We start from the raw sequence: 8,711 nt of genomic DNA, 5'->3' as shown, positions 1-8,711 counted from the left end.
GGCGTGTTAGCTTTCTCTCTCTCTCTCTCTCTCTCTCTCTCTCTCTCTCTCATGTCCTATAGCAAATTAAAAATAATACTGATAATAAAATGAAATTAAGTTAATAATTCTTTAAAAATTAAAAAAAAACAGTGGCTCTCTAAAATTATTTTAGAGGTTATTTCAGAAACAACCGTCCTATTTTTTGTTAATTATTGGTAAGAAGAAAGTCATTTTATCAATTCTCCTGTGTTAGAATTTATATGCTGCCCCACTTACACTTTGCAATATATATCATAACTTTTGACCTAAAATATCCACTAGACAATCAAAACACAAATAAAGATTTATAAAGATGTTCATTGAAGTATTATTTCTTTTTTTTAAAGAATTATTTACTTATTCATTCATTTTATTTTTTAATTTGACCAGAAAGACACAGAGAGAGTGAGAGAGGGAAAGTAAGAAAGCAAGTCACCAGGTCCAAGACTCGAACCATGGTCGGCCATGTGGGAGTCTAGCGCCCTTATCCAGCATTCCACCTGCCAGCCCCTGAAGTACTATTTCTAATAGTAAGACACAGAAAACATTTAATAGCTTGAAAATGCTCACAAATAATGCTAACCAAGTGAAAAAGTAAGAAACATCGCATTCTAATCGTTAAGCAGAAGGAGAAATACATCCAAAAGTTTAACTGTTAGAGCCAGCAGATGAAATAGCAGTTACATCACTGGACTCCCACGTGGTCAACTGTGGTTCAAGCCCCAGATCCGGTGGCTTAAAAAATCACACCAGGCACATATGTGTGTGTCCCCAAGATCCCAGGAGGAGAATGAAGGAGAAGGGATTACAGTGTGGCCGTTCCCCCTGGGGGATTGATTTTTCACTTTCCCTCTCACTGTCTGTCTCGCTCTCTCTCCATTGAGTGCATGCACCCTAAGGCAAAAACCTCTTAAAATAAATAAAATTTAACTGCCAGGGCCAACAGATGGTATGGTGGTTAAGGTGCCAGATTTTCCACACTGCTGACCACAGCTCGAGTCCTGAACCTGGTGACTTGCTTTCTCTCTCTCCCTCGCCCATACCCTATAGCAAAAATTTTAAATAATAATAATAATTAAAATTTAATAAAGATTTTTTTTAAAATAAAAACATTATTAAGTAACTATCAGTATCTCTGAGTGGCAGAATAATAGCTGGGGGGGTTTTGTCTTTTTTTTTTTTTTTTTTTCCTATATACTTCAGTTTGCATTGTTATGAGAAATACAAGGGGTCTTCCAAAAGTTCATGAAAGGTGCATACAATGAAAGAGCAGAATGGATTTCAGTATATGTTTTAGCACCAAAATGAACTCATACTTTCATTCCATCTTTTTACAAACTTTTTAAAGTCCTCTTTACTTGAAAATATATTTTTGTGTCCAATTTAAAATTCCTTCAACTGATAAAGCTCTTTCCTTATACAAGTGAAATGAGTACTTTCTCCTATTCGAATGTGGAGACTTGAATATATTAAATAGCTCTGCTGTCTGTAGATATCTGCAGCATCCCCAAGCCTCAGCCAATGCCAAGCCCCACAGCTGAGGCCTTCCTGGACCATTATTAACTCAAACATTTTCGAGCAGTTACAATGTGCTAGGCTCGGTGCCAGACACAGGGGCTAGAACAGTGAATGCAATCACCAGATGGTTCCCCTCATGGAGCTATTGCAACTTCTATAACTACAGCCCCCAGATAGGCACCAGCAAGACCCTCTGCTAAGAAAATGAGTTCCCAGCACCTCTATTGAAACCCAGTGCTCATTTTCTCTCATGGCAACCTCTCATGCTCGCAAATATCCACAATGTCCCAGCTTCCTTCCTCCTAGGAACTGTTGCCCCAGACTTCTGAGAATGTGTGTTTGTGAATTTCTGAATTATTTTTCCTTCCCCCAACAAACATTCACAAAAAATCTTTCTGAGAGTCAGGCATTGTGCTGAGTCTGGTATTACAAACAAGAGAGACTCCTGCCCATAGGTGCTGGGCTTAGCCTATCAGCAGCCAACAACAGTCACAATCAGCAAGGAAAATTTCCTTGGAAAAGGTATAGGCAATGCTATGACAGTAGAGGCAGGGAGGATGTGTCACCCCAAAATACACTGAATTGGGATTGGTAAAAGAAAAAAAAAATCTGTTTAATCAAGTGGAGTTTTAATTGAGCGAATCCTAACATGATTCCAATCGAGGAGTTTGCAGACTAACTTTCAAGCAACTCTGGCTAGCCACATGGTTGACTTGATATTTTAAGTTCTGGAAAAGAAAAATGACGTACAGAAATGAAAGTGAGGAATAAGGTAGAGAAACAATTGGATTGGTTACAGGTGGATGGTAGGCTGTACAAACACCTTGTAGGTGGGCTTTCTGTGGCTGACTGAAGTGTGGCCGGTGTGATTGACTGTAACTTAGCAACCATCTCAGGAAAAACGGTCTAATGTACAATTTCAGCTTATCCATGAATTCAAGTGTGGGAGTACAGAGACCTTTTTAGGCCAAAATAGTTTAATTTAACAATATATTGAGGGACTAGCAGATAGTGTGATGGATACATTGCTGGACTCCCACATAGTAGATGGCAGTTCGAGTCCTGAACCCGGCAGCTTAAAACACATCAGGTGCAGGTGTATGCGTGCCCAAGATCCCCAGATGAGAATACAGGAGAGGGATTGCTGTGTGGCTATCCACCTTGGGCAGTGATTTCTCGCTTATATATATATATGAGAGAGAGAGAGAGATTATTTCAAGCTGAACACACTGGAGTAACTGTAGTTGCAGAAAAGGTTAGCTGACTTACCTTTTTCTCTTTTGTTCTTTTTTCTTTAATTTGTTATAGGTGTGTGCTCAACAAAAAGAGACACAGAGAGAGAGGGAAAGTGAGAAAGCACCACTCTGAGGAAATGGCCACACTGCAATCCTGCAATCCCTTCTCTAATTCTCCTCTTGGAATTTTGGGCACACACGCAAACATGCCCAGAGTATTTTTCAAACCACCAGGCCCAGGACTTGAACTACTTAGACAGTCATGTGGGATCCAGCTGCCTTAACCACCTCTACACAAGCTGGCCCTGATCTGCCTTTTTCTACATGTAGCAGGCAATAATATTCCTTTGGGAGGGGTGCCCCCCCCCAGACCAATGTGAAAAGATGGTCCTCGTCACCAGAGCCTGGAAATTGGGCTGGCTCAATGGACCCGGTTAGATAAACTCTCTGGAGCAATCTGTGTTTTCTTCTAGCTTTACACACACACACACGCACACACACACACACACACACACACACACACACTCCTACCCACATATCTCTTAGTTACTTCTCAGGTATTTACTGCCCTAGCTCAGAAATCTCTTTGTCCTGTCAGTTCTTCACAAATTTATCGTCCTTTGTCTAAAAAGAATAAAAGCACCTTGCTTTGGCTACTTCCCCAGACTTTGCTGTCTTGTGACAATCTCCATGTACATGTGAAATTCATAAAACTTTTATGCTTTTCTCTCACCAAGCTGTGTTGTGTCAATCTGGTTCCTAATTCCAACACAAGAGCCCACTGAAGGTCTAAGTCGGGGAGTGGGGGGGGCTGGTGGGGGGAGGAACTAGCGGGCAGTGTGGTGGTTAAGGCACTAGACTGCCACAAGGCCGATCCTGGGTCCATTCCTGGTGACTTGTTTTCTCTCTCTCTCTCTCTCTCTCTCTCTCTCTCTCTCTCTCTCTCTGTGTGTGTGTGTGTGTGTGTGTGTGTGTCTTTCTCTGTCTCTGGTGAGCACATGTGCCCTGAAGCATATTAAAAATAAAGCAATAGGGACCAGCAGTTGGCGTAATGGCTATGTCACTGGACTCCCATGTGGTCAACTGCGGTTCAAGTCCCAGATCTGGTGACTTGGACTCAAGCCGGGCGCGTGTGTGTGCGTGCCCAGGATCCCGAGAGGAGAATGGAGGAGAAGGGATTGTGGCATGGTCATCACCCCTGGGGGGGGGGGAAATTCTCACTTTCTGTCTCTCTCTGTTTCTGGCAAGTGCACATGCCCTATAACAAAAACCTCTCCAAAAGTAAATAAATATATAAAAGTAAAAATAATGATAAATAAAAATTCAATAATTATTTTAACAAAAAAGAGCAATAAATAAAATTAAATAAATCTTAAAAAAAAAAAAAACACACACACACAGAGTAGTGGCGGTGACTGTTAGCTCTCCCCACAGCAGGAAGGAAGCCTCGGCATTGGTAGGCAGACATCTTTTGGAATAACTGCCCCTTCCTCAAGTTTCAACTGCCATCAGAGTTGCAAAACACCCCTGGGACTAATTTTAGTCACTCCTGGCCTATTTCAGTTCCCCCTGCCTACCCACACAGAGGGAATGAATTAAGCACTCTAACACTCAGCACTTAAGAAACAAAAGAAGCCTATTCATCATTCATCAGGCATTTGAAAGAAAAGAGGAAAACTAAAATGGCACAAGTTTCCCAACATCTCATTGCTCTACCCTGGATCCCTAGGAGAAGACTGTTGTCGACCCAGGGGATCCAATGTATTTACAAACACCTGCTGAATCAGAAACGCTAGAGTAGGGCCCAGCAACCTGTACTCTATGTCTCCATTATTCTGATGCTAGCTGAAATCTGAGACCCATGGCTTAGACTGTAACTGCATGAGTCTCACCCTTATCATGTGGAGGGCAGAGGGGTAGTGTATTTGAGAGCATCGTCTTCCAGTATAGAATTCATCCATTGATCTGAAATGAAACCAACAACAACAACAAAATAAAAAAGAAACAGCAAAAGGAGGTCTTTTATTCCAGGTTTTAAAGAATTGCCAGCTAAGAGCTAGTGCGAGTTCTACCAAAGCTTAGATTGTGCACAGCTTAAAGGGACAAGAAGAGAAGGAAATTCATATACTTGTACAAATAGTTTCTCAAAGAAGGTGATTAATTCCATCAACTGTGAAGGGTTCATTAGAAAACGAGCCAGCAAGCTCTCTTATAAAGAACTTAAGATGAGCCTTCCTGACCAGCAATTAGCATAATGGCTATGTCGCTGGACTCCCACGTAGTCGACTGCGGTTCGCGTCCTGGACCCAGTGGCTTAAAACTCACGCCGGGCGCATGTGCATGCGTGCGTGCCCAAGATCCCGAGAGGAGAATGGAGGAGAAGGGATTGCGGCGTGGCCATCGCCCCTGGGGGGTGATTTCTCGCTTTCTGTCTGTCTGGCAAGCGCACGCGCCCTATAGCAAAAACCTCTCCAAAAACAAAAAAAAGAAAGATGAGCCTTCCTGGGGACAGGCAGATGGCATAATGGTAACATCACAGGACTCCCACGTAGTTGACCATGGTTTGAGTCCTGAACCAATGGCTTAAAACTCACGCCGGGCGCATGTGCATGCGTGCGTGCCCAAGATCCCGAGAGGAGAATGGAGGAGAAGGGATTGCGGCGTGGCCATCGCCCCTGGGGGGTGATTTCTCGCTTTCTGTCTGTCTGGCAAGCGCACGCGCCCTATAGCAAAAACCTCTCCAAAAAAAAAAAAAAAAAGAGCCTTACCAAAGGACAGAAACAAATTTGCTCAGGTTAGGGGCCCAAGATAAAGCCCCCAATAAGGTATGGGGTATTTTAGGGACCAGCAGTTAGCATAAAAGCTATGTTGCTGAACTCCCATGTAGTCAACTGCAGTTTGAGTCCCCGACTCAGTGGCTTAAACTCACACCGGGCACATGTGCGTATGTGCCCAAGATCCCAAGAGGAGAATGGAGGAGAAGGGATTGCAGCGTGGCCATCCCCCTGGGGGTGATTTCTCGCTTTCTGTCTCTCTGTCTCTCTCTGTCTTTCTGGAGAGCGCACACGCCCTATAGCAAAAAACCTCTCCAAAAAAAAAAAAAGTATGGGTTTTTGTTTTGTTTTGTTTTTCTTTCTTTCTTTTTTTTTTTTTGGGAGAGGTTTTTGCTATAGGGCGTGTGCGCTCTCCAGAAAGACAGAGAGAGACAGAGAGACAGAAAGCGAGAAATCACCCCCAGGGGGATGGCCACGCAGCAGTCCCTTCTCTTCCATCCTCCTCTTGGGATCTTGGGCATGCACACACACGTGCCTGGCGTGAGTCTTAAGCCCCTGGGTCCAGGACACAAACCGCAGTCGACTACATGGGTTTCCAGCGACATAGCCATTACGCTAGCTGCTGGTCCCCAGTTTTTGTTTTGTTTTGAGAGATTTTGCCTTAGAGCACATGGAGACAGAGACAGTGAAAGGGAACATGAGAAATTACCTCCCAGGGGCAATGGCCACACCCCAATTTCTCTTCCATTCTCCTCCTGGGATCTTGGGCACACACGTAAATACGCCTGGTGTAAGTTTCAAGCTATAGTTGGCCATGTGGGAATCCAGCAACCAGTAGCTTTTACAACAGGGAAAAGATGTTTCAAACCTCCTTGTGGTGCTACCTCCTGCAAGCAATCACCAGCGGCTGACAGATTCTCTGCATTCCTGAGAAGTGTCCAGCACCCCCTTCCAGACTGAAGCTAGAAGAGTTTATCCTTACCCTCTCCTTAGGACTGAGACCCTCCCCACGAAAAGGCAAAGGCGTGAACCTGCAAACCTGCTTAGGTCTCTCCCTAGGTATTCTTTCCCAGTCTCTTCCAGGCACTCCTTTTTGTGCTCTGAGCTCTAATAAATTTAACTTCTGCTCATGCTCACATTTCTGCCTCTGGTAAACTCTTTTACCAGCCGCACACTGGCCCCACTGCCCCACTGCACTAGTGCAACAACCCATCCTAACACTAGGCTCTCCAGGACCGACTGTAGGGCTATCTCGGGGTGAAAAAGTCCATTTGGTGGACTGTCATTTCAGGATATTTATGGCTTCTGCAAAAGTTCATTTTGGCCCATTTCAAAAGTTCACATTTCACCCTGGGTGAGAACCCTCTCCCCAGATGGCACCTCCACTTCACTTTGTTTCCTCTAAACCATCTTGTCACCATGTTGTGGAGATTCCACAATCCATGGGGATCATGCAACCCATCCATTCATCAGAACAGATGGTTCAGCATTTGACCTGTGAACAATTCCTTTCAGGGACTAAGGCTGAAGATTTTCTGCTGAGACTTCACCGTCCAGATCCCATGCTAGAGTAGGGAGGCAAAAATGAAGGCCTTCTGAGATGCCTACTGAATTTGAGCTGTGAACAATTTTTTTCAGGGACTAAGACAAGATTTTCTGCTAAGACTTCACTCTCCACACCTCATGTTAGAGTGGTAGGGCACCGTCTGTATCCTTCTCTCTATCTCTGCCTTTTAATTTTTGTTTTGTTTTGTTTTGCTTTGCTTTGTTTTGGTTTGGTTTTGAGAGGTTTTTGCTATAGGGCACGTGTGCTTGCCAGACAGAGAGACAGAGAGACAGAAAGCGAGAAATCACCCCCTAGGGGGGATGGCCATGCCGCAATCCCTTCTCCTCCATTCTACCCTCGGGATCTTGGGCACTCACACACACGCACCCGGCCTGAGTTTAAGCCACTGGGTCTAGGACTCGAACCACAATCAACTACATGGGAGTTCAGCGACATAGCCATTACACTAACTGCTGGTCCCTCTTTTAATTTTTTTTAAAGTAAAGTATTTTCTTAGCTCCCAGACCCACCCGCGCCCCCACCCCCCCCCCCCCAATTAAGAGAAGCAAAAGCTAAGGCCTTCTGAGATGCCTACTGAATTTGAGTTGTGAACAATTCGTGTGGTGCATTTACACGGTTTTCATTTTATGCTTTATTTCAAAAAAATTTTTTTTTAATTTTAGTGGGTTTTTTCCCTCTCTGTTTGTTTTTCCTTTTTCTTTTACCTTCATCGCTTTGCTGCTCAGCCTCCATGCGCTGAGTTTCTAGAAAGGTCTAAGTGAGGGGCTGGCAAGTGGCATGGTGGTTAAAGGTGCTGGACTCCCACATGGCCAACCATGGTTCAAGTCTCGGACCTGGTGGCTTGCTTTCTCACTTCCTCTCTCTCTCTCTCTCTCTCTCTGTCTCTCTCTGATCAAACTGGAAAATAATAATGATAATAATAATAAATAAAGTTAAAATAAAATAATTCTTTAAAAAAAAAAAAAAGAGAGGTCTAAGTGAACTGTAGCCAAACATATGAACACTATTAGGTTCAGAATATTCCTCAATTCCCACTGAATCTATCGTACAAAGGGGGAAAAAGGAACAGCAAAGAGAGTGCAGATCACCTCCTCCTGTGTGCCTCTGAACACGTATATTGAACTTCAGGAAATTAAGAAGAAATGTATAACTCATCAGATGGCCAGAAATCACCACAGGGGCACAAGAAACATGAGAAACCGAGAAAATACCTCTCCTCCAAGGAAAAAAAAAATAACTCCTCTTCATCTACAGACAGTACGATGAACTCATGGAAATGTCTGATAAAGAATTTAGAATATTCATAGTGTCAAAGCTAACAGAGATGCAAGAGAAGAGAGACAATGAACTCCAGAAGAGGCAGGAGAAAAGAGCCAATAAGTTCCAGGAGATGAGGAAGTTCTCGCACAATCTGAAAGAGGAAATACACAACATAAAAAAGAATATAGTGGGACCAGCAGTTAGTGTAATGACTATGTGGCTGGACTCCCATGCAGTCGACTGCGGTTTGAGTCCCGGACCCAGCAGCTTAAACTCACCCCGGGCACGTGTGCATGCATGCCCAAGATCCCGAGAGGAGAATGGAGGAGAAGGGAT

The sequence above is a fragment of the Tupaia chinensis genome, unplaced genomic scaffold, assembly GCF_000334495.1.
Source record: "Tupaia chinensis unplaced genomic scaffold, TupChi_1.0 Scaffold000502_1, whole genome shotgun sequence".
In the NCBI taxonomy this organism is placed as follows: Eukaryota; Metazoa; Chordata; class Mammalia; order Scandentia; family Tupaiidae; genus Tupaia; species Tupaia belangeri.
Note: the sequence above shows the minus strand (reverse complement) of the source record.